The sequence below is a fragment of the Piliocolobus tephrosceles genome, chromosome 4, assembly GCF_002776525.5.
Source record: "Piliocolobus tephrosceles isolate RC106 chromosome 4, ASM277652v3, whole genome shotgun sequence".
NCBI lineage: Eukaryota > Metazoa > Chordata > Mammalia > Primates > Cercopithecidae > Piliocolobus > Piliocolobus tephrosceles.
In genome coordinates this window covers 95,486,179-95,501,372 of record NC_045437.1, presented here as the reverse complement: position 1 = coordinate 95,501,372, position 15,194 = coordinate 95,486,179, and positions in this window count along the sequence as shown.

The following is a 15,194-nucleotide window of genomic DNA, read 5'->3' as shown; positions in this document are numbered from 1 at the left end:
TGTAAGAATTTGGCATTCTTTAAGAGAGAAGTGTTGCCAAGGAAGAGAGAAGCAAACAAATCTTGTGATAAAAATTGGACTTAACGAGGGAAATATCATGCAACTTTCTTTTTGTTGCACCAAAGAAAGCAATACTAATAAGATAGAATTAACGGCATGGTGGCAGATAAGCTCTCTAAATTCCCCTAGCAAAATATCTGTGCTATGGAATAGAGCTTCAGAGAAGGTAAAAATGTGCAGCAGACCTGAATATGATTTTGTTTAAGTAGCGTTTGAAGACTCAATACTCTTTGTTTTCCAGTTTCTCATTTTTATTCTTCAAAACAGGTAGAAGAAATATAAAACATAATTTCTGCTCAATGGAAAAAATCACTATGAAATTTTAGTAGGGAAGAAAACTTTAAAAAATGTTAATGAACATTCAGATACAGAGGCTTATTTGATGTTATAATTCCTATATTTGGGTATCAAAATATTTTGGTAAAAGGCTAACATAAACACTTCAGATGAAGTCTAAGCTTGTGAAGATCCAATCCTCTTCATTTATTGTCCTGGTCCAAGCCTCTCTGGAGTGTGAAGGTAAGCCTCAGACCACGAGGGTGATTGGAGGATGCGAACATAGCCACATTTGTGTAGTACGTTCCCTGCACTTGGTCTCTACGTGTCATTAGCCAATGTCCTGTCCCATTAAAAAATGCATTTTTTGCTCTTATATACTTAATTTCACCATTTTCATATTTCTTCATTTTAAATACTATTTCCATTTTACCTTCCTGTCTTTCATTTCTAGGGAAATTAAAACAAAATACTACACAAAATTATACTAGCAATATAAATTAAGTGACAATATAGAAGAATATGAAGTAAACCAAATACTTCCTCCTGGATTCATTCTCTGCAAAACCTCTCCATTTTCACTTCATTCTCAGAGAAGCAACCATCAGTGGTAGTTTTAGTTTTTTTCCTTTCAGTGATTGAATTATGAAATGGAAGGGAGAAGGGAGGAAATATTAAGACAGACATTAAGACTCTAGATGTAGATGCTCAGTATTCCCACTGGAACTCTCATACTGCTGTTGGAAGTGTAAAATTATACAACTTCTTTGGAAACCCATATAACATAATTTACTAAAGTTGACTAAGGCAAGGACTACAAAATGTTTGGGATCAGGAATGAGGCGAGAATGCTTGCACTCACTACTTCTATTCAACATTGTACTATAGTTCTAGTCAGAGCAATAAGATTAAAAAACAAAGAAATAACAAGCAGTATTGGAAAACAGTAAAACTGTCAGTATACATTTCTGTATGTAGAAAATCTCAAGTATCTAAAGAGATGGTCAATATAAAAATCCATCTTATTTCTTTGTACCAAACAACGTTTTTGAGAGCATTGTAGATGACTTAAATAAGTGGAAAGATGTATGTATTCATTGCTGGAAAGCTTTAACATTTTAAAGATGTCAGTTCCTCCTATATTGCTCTCCAGATTCAATGCAATTCAAGTCAAAATCTTAGCAGTTTTACTTTGTGGAAGTTAAAAAGCTGATTCTAAAATTTATTTGGAGATTCAGGGGGCCAAAAATAGCTAAGACAATTTTGAGGAAGAACGAAGTTGAGGGATATACTTTGCTGAATATAAAGGCTTAATATGTAGTTAGAACAATTAAGACATTGGTATTGTCCAAAGTGTAAACAAAAAGCCCAGTGGAAAGTCTAGAAACAGACTCATCTCTAGATAATATGCAACACAGGGACATTTTGGACTTGTGGAGAAATAATAGTTTTTTCACTAAATGATGCCGGGTCAATTCAGTATCTGTATAGGAGAAAATAAAACAATCTACACCTTCTCTTCACACTGCTGAACACACAAAAGCAATTCCAGGTGGACTGTAGTTATAAATGTGAAAGATGAAAAAAATAAGGCATCTGCAAGATAACATATACAGCATAAAATATCTTTATGACCTTAGAATGATCAAAGATTCGTTAAACACAATGCACAAATCACTAACAATAAAAAGAAAGATTGATAAACTACATTAACACTAAAAACACCTGTCAAACATTCTCTTAATAGACTGAAAGAGTAAACCACTGCCTATTTTGTTAAAACTCAAGATCTGTAGTTGTTGTCATCCCACAAACACCTATTTTGTTTATATTTTCAGATGAGATGTTCTCTTATGTTTATCTGCAAATGTTAACAATACTAATTTTAAAAAGGCTTGTTTTCTCTTGGATTTTAATTATTCTGTTTTCAGAATTTGTTTCTTCTTTTCACTGTTTTGGTTTTCTTCAAATGTTGGATGATGATTGCTTGTTGAGTTCATTTCATGTTGATATTTAAACTTCTATTTTCCTATTTGTGAATTAGGGGAATTTCTGACTAGAGGAACTTTCCTTCAGTTATTGTGAGTGAGGGTTGGTTTGTGCCACTGGAGTGGGCATGCAGGTTGTGTGTCTACTCAGTATGGGGGCTCCTCATCCTCTTGCTAAACATTATCAACCTGAAGCATTCCTCTGTGTCTGCAGCCCCATTTCCTGCATTTGTGCTTCAGTCCAGAAGTAAACTCTGCTCTTATCTCTCAGCTATTGTTCAGCATAAATAGAAGGCGAAGTAGATGCTGACCTGTCTGTAGCTGCATGTGCATTCTCCAGTTCCCCGGTGAGCACCACCACCAAGACCTATCTGCTTCTTGGATCTCTTTGCTCTTAGTTTGGAGCATCCTTCACACTTCATAGAATTCTTCTCTTTTCCATATTTCAGAGTAAGATGTTTCTTATCTGCATGGCTCATTTTAGGACATGAGATCTGTGCAGTCCCACAGATTCTGTACTCAAGAGGGCCCTTGCACTTGATTTAATGCTCTCCTTTCACCCTCTTGAAATTCTTAATGATTTTTGGACAGGGTGTTGGATTTTCATTTTGTACTGGGCCTTGTAAATTGTGTTGCTGGTCCTCTTGGTCTAATATCTCTTTCAATAAATCTTTGTTCCTTAATAGCTTTCAGAACTCCTCAAACATTTTCATCAGTGATGGTAATTCCTGTATTAAATTACATTACTTATTTTATTTTTTTGTAACCTTTATTGAGGTACAACATGTGCTCCTTTTAAGTGTACAATTCAATGATTTTTAATAAATTTACAGAATTTTGCAACCAGCACAATTGAATTCTAGAAAATTTCCATTTTTCAAAATGATCTCATGGGCCTATTTGTAGGCATTTTCTGTTTCTATCCTCAACCCCAGAATTTTTTGTATTTTAGATATGTTTTAAAATATGAATTCTTGGGGGGTATATATATGGAAGGGGGGAATATTAGTTTCCCCTTCAAGGAAGCTAGAAGAAGAAGAATCTTGGAGAGAGTGGTAGAGTCTTCAAAAGAGCATGTGTGAGACCATCTATCTGAGCAGCCAGTTGTCTTTCTTTTCCTTTCTTCTCTAGTAGGTGGTTGGTGAGAGGCCATTGTTGAGTGAATTCAAGTCTCATGATAAGATAGTGAATAGAATCTGTTTGGATTTAGGTACCCTATTTCAACAGAACTTCTCTTTGCTTTTTTTTGGATTCTTAACAGAAAAAAATTACTTGAAAATAGCATGACCATACTTCTTAAACCCATATGTTCTTAAACTCAATAAAACAATAATTAGAAATACACTATACAAGCAGATTTTTTACAGTCATCTTTCTTTTGATTTTAAGTTATATTAGATATTGACTTTTTCTGATTATAAAATTTCTAAATGGTTATATTTATTGAATTATAAAATATAGAATAGTATATAGAAGAAAAGAAAATCTCAAATTATTATAACACCATATCACATTTCCTCCTAATATTTTTATTTGGAAATGCATGTTTATCTACTGGGGTGCTTTTTCTTTTTCATCCAAACTGAAATCATAACTCATATGCAATTTTCTGCTTGCTTTTCCACATATATATGAGATCATTTGTATGTATTCATAAATATTCTTCAAATACATAATTTGTGTGAGCGACAACTGACCTGGACAAAGCAAGGGCGTTGGAGCAGGGTCTCAAATAATGGGCTGAACATGGGAGCGATTAAATACCTGAATGTGATTTGCATTTTCTAGATGATGCTCTAGCATGTTACTCAAGATGATAGAAATTCTTTGTATTAGTCCATTTTCATACAGCTATGAAGACATACCTGAGACTGGGTAATTCATAAAGAAAAACAAGTTTGATGTACTCACAGTTCCACATGGCTGGGGAGGCTTCACATTCATGGTGGAAGGCAAAGGAGGAACAAAGGTATGTCTTACATGGCGGCAGGCAAGAGAATGTGTGCAGGGGACACAGGATGGTTATAAAACCATCAGATCTAGTGAGATGTATTCACTATCATGAGAACAGCACAGGAGAAACCCGCCCTCATGATTCAATTACCTCTAACTGGGTTTTTCCCATGACATGTGAGGATAATGGGGACTACAATTCAAGATGAGATTTGGTTGGGGCCCAGCCAAACTGCATCATTCTTCTTCAGACCACCTTATTTCAGAACTCTAATCATGAAGCATGCTAGACAAGGTGGAAGATTCTTTTAAGGAATTTACTTAGCCAGATTAAAATAGCTTCCATTAAAAAAATGTAAATGCTTTCTACATATTTCTTAATATGCTTATATTACAGTATTTATTTTTATTTTTCTGCCCAATTTTATAGATTGTTGCTCAACATAGGTGAGATCTGTGCTTAGTGAAGATGCTAGCACAGAGGTCTTTAATAAAAGTTTGTTGATGAGAGAATGAGAAAGAGATGAGAACTAATTTGGCTTTTAATCACTATGTGGACCTCTGAATAAGCCCTCTAACTCACCAAATGCAGGAAGCACATAGATATATAACTTAATTAGCTAAGTCCTATAAAGGCATATAAAATCACTTGGCAAGGTGCCTAGCACATCATAAGCACTCTATAAATACTAGTTATTATTATTAATAAAAAAAAAATCTGTCTCCATATCGTCAGAAGCCAGAGCACCCAGCACTGGAGGCTGGAGGCTGGGGGCTGTAGTGGCAGCAAATGGGTGGCAATTGTGACGCCAACACCCAGTGAAGGGGAGGGGCCCTCTGTCGTCTGGTTTTTCCAATTGAAAACATGCTTGGAGTACCCCTCCAGCCAACCTTTTTTTCATCTGCAGATATATTATTGAAAACTGTAGCTCAGCCTTGTCAGTCCAAATTATATTAGGAGGATTAGGAGATGTTCTGCAAGGAGAAAACAGAATTTGGCAATTTGATTTCAGGAAGACTTGAAAGGTCAGAGATAAAAGGCCAAGGTGGATTTAAAAAAGGGCTTTGAGCTTCTGCAGTGAGGAACAGCAATTCAGAGCAAGAATGACAGTTATGGAAGTTTAGGTGTAATGTCTTCAGTAAGTATCATCAAGCATGGTAGACATTTATTTGTTTATTTGAGGACGTGGGAGATACACTGAACTGTCTAAAAGGAATGCGGTTTGTTAATTTTGCTTTTCTCATATGATTTTTAGTTAAAATAGTATCTCTGGCTCATCAAAACATTTTTCCTTATTTAGGAAAGCCAAAAGATTATTTTAATTCTGCCTTAGTGTTTCTTATTATTTTTGTCAACTTTTATCCAAAGTTCCTTTTAAAACAGTGCTAAAGTGTTCACGCTTTAAATAAAATCTGTTCCCTTCTTGTAAACAATTGACAATTATGTAAGAATCTAATGAAATAAATACACATGTGAGGTTTTTCAGAGTACGTCTGTATAGTCACTTGTTTTAGTACTAGTTTTCATGTCATGCTTCTTGTTGGTTGTTTGCAGATGAAAGTTGTTGCTGTTGTTTTGTAAACCAGCTATAATTCTGAATAAGTAGACATTTGAACCTGAAATATAACCATGTATTCTTTGCTTACTAAGTGATTAATATTATGGATTTGGTGTCTGACCTCAAATGAATTACTCAACATCCCAGCTGCAATTTTATCTATAAAATGAAAATAATAGTATTCTGCTTATAGGGTTCTTGTGAGGATTAAATGAGAAAATAAATGTATTGAACATAGGAAGTAGTACATACTAAATGCTCAACAAACTGCATTTAAAAAATTATGTAAGTGTGTGAATTTGAGAGACAGTCTAGCAGGCGTTGTTTTCTTGACAGATGTTTATATGACTGTGCAGGAAGATTGTAAACATCTGTGCTTTGGTTACCATTTCCCTGATTCATTTAACCATGTGGATTTTGTCAACTATTTTAAACTAATCAGACACAGACATTGCCATTTACACCACACAGATGGTTTCTTCAAATCATTAGCAATGCCTGGGTGGGGCATCCCCTGAGACTGGGAAACTGCAAAAATTAACAGGCACGGAAATTTGAGCTTTGAATTTTGAGTGTTTTGGAGGGCTTCTAAATGCCTGTCTGCCTTAGTTCTGATGCTGAAAAAGTTTATCTTTCAAAATATATTTTCTTAGATAGTACCATCAGGACTTCCTGACTCATTAGAAGGTCTGAGGCTGTGATAGACAAAAAGCAAGTGGAAAAGGTTCAGAGACTTAAAAAGCACAATTTAACACCTGCTCCAATATTCATTTTTATTATCAGAACATTAAGCAATGTAAAGGTAAAAGAGCAGATTTTTTTTGAAATAGCCTTTTTACAAAAGTATTACATACCCATTGTAGACAATTCAGAAAACACACAGAACAGAAACACATTTTCCAATAGTCCTTCTACCCAAAGAGAATTACCTTTGACATTTTGATTACATCTTTCATTTTGATTACTTTTGTACATATGCACATACACATATGCATATACTTTAGATGCATATGTACATATAGGTGTATTTTTAAAAAATGGAATCACATTTCACAGTGTTTTGTAATCCACTTTTTATACTTAGGTATTCCTAAAAAAATTTTACATAATATTTACGTCATTTTATAAGATTCTTTAGCAGGTAAACAATCCACTGCAAAAATAAAATGTTATTTATTCTACCAATCTCTTAATTGTTGAGTTAGTTTGCTTTTAATCTTGTTAGGAAATGACTGGTAAATAGTCGTTAGCTAAAAAGGGAAAAATTTGAAAGACATTGGGTGGGCATCACATCTGAATTCTCTATTCTGAAAAGATTTTTCCTGCAGAATAATTAAATTTGAAATAACTTAGTATTAGAAAACAACCTAAGGAAATAAAAAAAGTTTTTAAGGCAAAATACATGAAAACCAGAAGCTACAACCTTCACTGAATAGAGGGAGTAGGCAATACGGATGCATACGGAGTCTCTCAGTAGTGACAATTCTCGCCTTGCACAGTCACATGGGCTATAAAAATGACCTTGTAAACAGAAACTTTGCAAAGTGGTGCTCGTAGCTAATGGGAAAAGGTGATTGTTCTGCGACTTTTAAAAATTTCTGTCAAACATTAAAAACTCTCTTACTGTTTGTTATAAATGTACTGTATAGGAAAATAAAAAGGAATAACTAATAGTACACTAAGTTAAAACATTACTAACATTGGTAATTAAATGTTTATTTCTTTGTGAAAAACTGATCAAAAATAGTTTGAGCAGTGCTTGCCTTCTTCTTTTTGAGTATAACTTGTGATATACGCAAGGCACATTTTGTATGCCTTAGCAAGTTTGGATCACATTTTGACATTGTATCCTTGGTGCTATCAGGGTTGTGAATTATCTCTGCTAGTGCCTTTAACATGAAGTTATTTTTGCAAGCATATGGCATTTCCTCTGGGACACCTTCATCTTGTTCATTAGAATCACTTTTCTCATTCATGTCTATACGTTTTCTGTCTCTAAGCACTTCTGACCGTATGTCTAGAGTCAGAAGAGTCTCTCTTACAACAGCTGTGTCAAAATGCCCACCATCAGCGATTTCTTCTATAACTCCATGAATGTTTGATTTGGATTCCATTTCTGTCATTACTACTTTTCATTTCTTTGCTGTACTTTCATCTTTGTTGACAAATCCCTTTTTTGGATTATCAGTTTTTGTAAAATGTCATACAGGTTCATCATGGGGAGACGAGGAGGCAACACAGTCACATGCTTAGCTGTCTGTGTATGAACTGAATAGAAAATGTGAAGTGATGTATGACCAGCAGGCTTTGTAAAAGGTGACGTGATTGGTCACTGATCAGAATATGTATCTGTTATTTATGCAATGACTTGTAGACTAACAAGGCAGCGGTGAACTTTGTGCCTTATGCAATTACTCACAGTTAATATACTGTGGTAATGGAAATGTGAACCATGTTGCTGGGGACCAGTCTTATTTAACAAAACCATGGTAATGAAAATTTCCATATTGGAGCTGTAAAAAGCAAGGTTGGCCTTTACATATTACATATAATGGATGAAAGGGATGTCTTCCCCAGTTGGTTTTTGTAGGCTCTAAATGGCAGCATCTCTCCTTATCCCAAGCTACCAGGGGAACAACATTGGCCTTATGGAATCTAAAGAATATGTTGGGTCTATGGCATTTCCCATAAAAGGGTCCTGAATCTTCCTGATGAGGTGATTCACTGAAATAGGACAAAATGTAGAAATCATATTTCTTATTGCTTCTCTGATGCTGCAGCATGGCTGAGTTCATTGAGGAATTGGGTCTAGCTGAGGGATCTGATTCGTTCCTCCCATTATTCCTTGGTAATTTTCCCTCTCCACCCTACCACCCCCTTCATAGCTAGTGGCAAAAAGAGGCTCATGTTCTGCAGGGCCAAGTCTCAGTGATAGTTCCTCCATGATCAATCTTTGAAGTCAAGTTTAGGTCAATGGTGTTTAACACAGAGTGGGGTTGAAGGTAAAAGAAGCCAAGAACATTGAGGAATTTGTGGCTCAGTCTATAAACAAAGAGGATTGATGTTGATTGAAGACAAAAGAGGATTCATTGGAAAGAAGGTGAAGTGGTCTTAGGAAAAAGGAGTTGAGGAAGCTAGAGAGATTCCTCACAGAGTTTGATATATTGTCCCAATTATCTTTGCACCACAGTGTCAGTTGCAACGGAAGACTATATAAATGTTTGTTAAATGAAACAAGAAGTAGTTTTATTGATAGATGGGAATCCACCACAAAGATAAATATTTTTAAATTAATGTTAATATTGGAGAAATAATATTTTTATAAAACCTAGATTAAATATGACTATATAGGGCACACAAGTAAAATGGGCCAAAGATGATAGTTAGGTACCAATATATTTAATGGAAAAATTTATTTTTTCTTTCTGTAGTTTGTGATTTGTGCTCCTCTTCACTCTCATGTAGTTTCTTGCTTTAGGCTTTCCATTGGCTTCCATTGAACAAAGAATAAAATCTAAAATGTTTTCAGTGGTTCACAAGGCCTGTGCAGTCTGGTTCCTAACAAATTTTCTGATGCTAACTCTTACTCCTCATCCTTTACCAATCTCCCCCAACCCTCAGATATGTTTTAGTTACATGGATCTTTTATTCTGTTCCATAAACATGCCAGGTTCATTCTAGTCTCAGGGTCTGTGCTTTCACTATTGCCTCTGCTAGGCAAGTCCTGTCTGTAAATCTTCACATAGAAAACCCTCAGCAAAGTGCCTAACATATGGAAAAAGTCAATAAGTGTTACTAATTACAATACTCTTCTTTAGATGTTCTTCTATTCTTAGAATGCCTGATTGTTCTGGATTTTCTTATTCACTTTTGCTTGTTTTCAAGGCAAAGAATGAATAATAGTAACCCTTTCTATGGGAGAAAAGATGGCAGGTATGTCTACATCAGTCAGGATGAACTGCTTATGCTACAGTTACAAACAGTCGCACAAATCTCAGTGACTTAAATCAAGAAAGGTGATTTTTTTTTTTACCTCATGCTACATGTCCAGTGTGGACTGGCAAGACAGTTCAACTTGTTGTGGAGACACACTAACATTTTATGATAATACCAACTGAACATGAGGTTTCAGAGTTTGCCATGTCAGAAGAAGGTAAGAATACAGAGTAGAGCATTGTCAACTAAATGGTTTATTCCACAAGTTATTGTGGAATAAACAATATTTTGTTTAGCTTTTATTTACCCTAAGTTATTGCTTAGGTTTTATTTACCCTAAGTCTAGATCTGCTATCTCCTACGCACATTCTCATTTTATGGCAGGGAATAAGTTTTTAAATTGGGGCTTTCAAAATAATTTGGAGGTGCTTTCAACAATTCAGATTCCTGGGTCCCGTCCTCTGAGATTCTGATTCTAGGTTGGGGAATGGTAATTGAGATATTGGTATTAATTCTAGTGACTCAGTTGTAGGTGATTTGAAAGCCATACTTAGAAAACAACTATAGTGACTAGAACTATGGTTGGCCTATAGTAAGAGCTTAGTAAATATTTTTGATTGACTTTAAAATAAGGGTTTTCTTATGAATAAAGAATCAGTAATTTAGATAAAATTTGCATAAGCTGAATTGTATTAGAATGAGAAGCAAGGCTAAGTGTTTTATTCCTTTACTCTAAAATAACTTCTACTTTTTGGGAGGAGGTAATGCTGGTACTATCTTTCTTTCACTTTGTGCAGGTTACTAGGTTGATCCACACAGTAGCCACGCTACATCTTATCTCTTGATCAGGAAGAAGACAGGAGTCTCAGGATATTAGAAAAAAAGAAGTGAATGAATCCTTTGATTTATCCCATATGAAATAAACTATGAAGAAAGCAAATCTAATCTCACGTAATTAGGAGTTATTTTAATTGCAAGAACCACAGGCCACATTTCTTTGACAATGACAGATAATGGCCTTTTAAAAATCTTGCATTGAAAAATCTATTGGCAAATAACTTTTAAACCTCAACTAACTGGCAACTAAGCTCTTTGTCACTTATCTCTGCAGTATTTTCACACTCTGATCACAGAATAACAAGACTAGGAGTAATGATCATAATGGCGTCATCATAAAAACAGAACCATAAATGTGTACTTTAAGTGAAGTTAATGATCCATTATGATAGATTACCCATCCTCTTGAAAAGCTCAACTATTTTAAAACCAGTTCTGTTGAATTTTTAATATTCAGGCTATTCCCTGAGAGGGAGCTTTGGGCTGTAGGTCTCCATGGGTATGTATTCACAAGCATTGCGTTTGGGTTCATTAAATCTGAAGGCTTCTAAAGTATTGAAACTTTCATGCAAAGCATGCAAAAAAAAAAAAGGAAAATCCACTACCAACTAGAAACTGGTGCTTAAAATATCCATTGTTGTTTTAAAAATTAATTTGAAGGAGTTTATATTTTCATAATTGCTGTGAGGTCTTGCCTTAATAGTAACACTGTTTTTTCTCTTCTAAGCAAGTTAGATAATGTTAGACTATTCTTATTGGTATGAATATAGACACTCATATATGAGAGAGTAGGCTAAAGGGAAGATGACAAGAGAAAATTTGCTCAGTTACTGTCTTGCTGAAAATACTGGGTGTGTCTTTAATATATATATTCTCACCTGTCGATCTAAGTGTCTTGACTGGAAAGTGAATAGTCTATAATAGGTAATTTTGCCTTTTGCCTGGATGTTGATCAGGTTTAGCTGATACTTCTCTAATAGGTGATAATAAACTAAAAGGCTCAAATAAATGCAAAAAATCACATCCACTAAGTCTTATTTCCTGTTAATGTAAGAAAGTTTATGTCTTTCCTTGCTTACATGTAAGAAGACAGTGTGCACACGTGGTCCCCTCTTCTGTAGATTTCTGTGTAGTGTTCTTGCAATACCAGTCATGAGCATACATAGTGAGGAGTTTGCTTGTGATGTCTTTGTTAATAGGCTGGACTTCACGATATTGCTGTAAAGCAGAGAAGGGGTTAAAACTGGGAGCCAGAAGTTCTATGTCATTTATTTAGCTTTGGACTTTTTTTTTTTTTTAATGCAGATGCAGGGTTGAGCTAATCATATTCCTTAGCTCATGGCTCCTTATCACTACTGGTCCTGGGGAAGCCTCTCTTTTATTTCTTCATCCTATTTTGTCCCATTTCTCATATCTATTTCCTTGTTCCTCCAGAAAATAACCTAATGTGCTTGTTATGTATCATTGTGTTTGTATGTGTTCTTGTGAAATGTGTATTGCTGTTTTATGCACTTGCATTTTCAATTTTTATAAATGGGGCTAGGTTATAAATCTCACTCTGATTTTCTTTGTTTCCCTCAGATACTATTTATGTTGCTGTATGTATTACTGCTGTTCCAGGCTTGTCATTGCTGTATCATTTATTAGGATCTGTGTGGTATTTACACTCTGTTTTTAAATTAAATTAAATTACATTTTATAGAGACAGGATATTGCTGTGTTGCTTCGGGTAGTCTTGAACTCCTAACCATAAGCATTCCTCCCACCTCAGCCTCCCAAGTAGCTGGGACTACAGGCCTATACCACTGCACCTGGCTTCACATACTCTTTTAAAAAAACATAATTTTGATGGGCTTTTCTCATAATTTATTATTAATTTGTACATTCCCCATCCCATCTTTCTAATAATCAAATATGTTTTATAAATGAAGAACCAAATATACCAGGTTGAGGGCAAACAGTGGCATTTAATAACATTTTCCAGTGTGGCTCTGAAATGGCACAGGGCTATCACAACTTTTTGACCAAGTAGAAGACTTCTCTTACTAGGCAAAGACCTAGTATACATGGAGTACTCCATACTACTCTTCCAGTCTTGCCATACTTTGATTTTACATATAGCCTACTTGATATGATGAGGCTATCCTTCACAAAGCTCATTTTCATTGAAATGTAGAAGCTTCTTGTGTAGATGTTGGATCAGGGATGTGTGGACAAATATATAAACTTTAAGTAACATAAAGCCAGAGAGTCCTGGAGTCAGGCCTGCATTTGACACTGGTTTGCTTAGTCACCATGCATGGTCATTAAATGACTTTATCTTTTATTCTTCACAGATCTCAGATAATAACCCAGGATATTTTGAGTTTCTTAAGAAAAAGTGATTATTATTATTAAGTAGTACCATTTCCTTTTCTCTTTAAGATTTTTGATTACTAATGAGAACTATGAATCAGACTGAGGAGGACCTGATCCTGAGCGCAGTAGGCATTTTCTTCGTTCTCTGGGACTGGGCCAGGAGGCCGTGTGCCTAATCTGCTCCAAAATCATTCCTTTCTGTCTTTCACTGAAGCCCGAACATACTCCAGGAATTAGGTACTAATTAATGTCAACACATTACAAATGAAGAAAGAAGGGAAATTGCTTGGACTAATTCTTGAGAAAATCCTCGGAAATTTGTTTCAGTTAAAGTTAATGTGTGTCTCAGGCAGCACTGAACCAAACGTAAAATGCTGCTCATGTGGGTGAATGACCTGGAGGTGACCCTTTTGAGAGTCTTAACCAGCATTTGTTTCAATATCCTGTCTATTTTGTCATGATGCTGCTTACAGAATTGATGATTGGTGGGATCAGAGAGTGCAAGAATCAGACTATGGCTTCATTAGCTCTAAGTTCTACAGGGCCTACACAAGATTTTAGGACATATTTTTCAAAATGACACTTTTCTTATTTTCATTCATTGCTGCTTTATGGATGTTAATGAACAGCTTTTTAAAGAGTGAAACAAATAGATTGTTACATGGATTTTAGGATATCTTCATCTTTTAATCAGAGGAAGATTTTAGATCATGTTTTTATATTTATAAAATCAACAACTGAAGGTTAAAACCCAAAGAATCATTTTGAATGGCCATGATAATAAATATACTAATGTGTCATGTTTGATCTAAAGTTATGAGAATGAGTCCAATACATGGGATGCCAATCAGGGGTGAGACTGTATTGAGGAATGGCAGGCTCATTTTGCAGAAAAATTAGTTGAAGCTACAGTAAGCCACAATGGAGTTCAATTTTGTGCTCATTGTTCTTTAGGTTTCCTTATTATGTTTTTCCACTTTATGAATGCCCTTGATGTGCACTTTACTAAACTGCACCTGAATAATAATATTTGGGCTTGGGCAGGTAAGCACCCTGCTTACTTTGCTCAGGCCTCCAACTAACTAGAGAAGATGCTGTACTGTCTAAGTTCTCTGTCTCTAATACTTAGCACTGCACCTGACACACAGGATGGGCCTAAATTGTTGAATAAATGAGGACTGCAGAATAATGGAGACACCCCTATAATGCCACATCAAGTTTTGACCATAGTAGTAAACAATTGGAGAACCCATTTTGGTATGTAGATTTTAGTTAAAAAACCCTTGATTCCAGTCCCAACATTATCTGATCATGAATTAGTTGCCCCCTTTAAATCTCAATTTCTTCATCTGTGAATTAGAGTTATTAATAGATTGATGGAGAAAAAGGAAGAAGACTATGACAAAGACTTGTTTGACCACATCAACCCCAGTGATTTTGCTGAAATACTGCCTGGAAGCTAAACATTGGGTACACATGGACATACAGAGGGAAATAATAGACCTTGGAGACTTCAAAAGAGGGGAGTGTAGGAAGGAGTGAGGTTGAAAAATTACCGATGGAGTATTATGTTCACTATTCAGGTGAGGGGCTCACTAGAAATAAAAAGTCCTAGAAAAATTGGCTTTGACTTCTAATTAAATGCCACCTTGATTGTTCTCTAACAAGTTTATTTTTTCTAAATCTTAATGTGTTGGCTGGAATAAAAGGATTGAGAAGCATACATTTTCCCTCTGTTTTCCCAAGCATCCAGCATGGATTACACTTTCTCATTTAAGAATGATGCCATAACCTTATAAGTTTTCTTATAGAGCATGCTTACAAGTGAAAGACGTATATTAGACATGATATATTAGCTCTCTCTGTGGATGAGTAAAAAAGGGCTAAAAGGGAGTAAACACATAGAGTAGAGGGACCTTGTTCAGATGACTGGTGATCAAGAGCTTTGAATTGAATATGATTAACTCTTCGTACCTGGGGTCCAATAGAAACCCACTATCACCACCACCAAAACAACAATAAAACTGAAATACACTGTGTGATGATGCTAGTTTTTTATGGAAATGTGTTTCATTTTATACACTGCAAAATGATGCTTCAGGCTCTGAATTGCCTTGGATTCTTATGTCCTGGTGTAAGTGTGAGGTGTGTGTGCATGTGTAGTGTTTGTGTATGCACATGCATGTGCATAGATAGCTATTCTAACATGATTAATACGTGTCTTTCC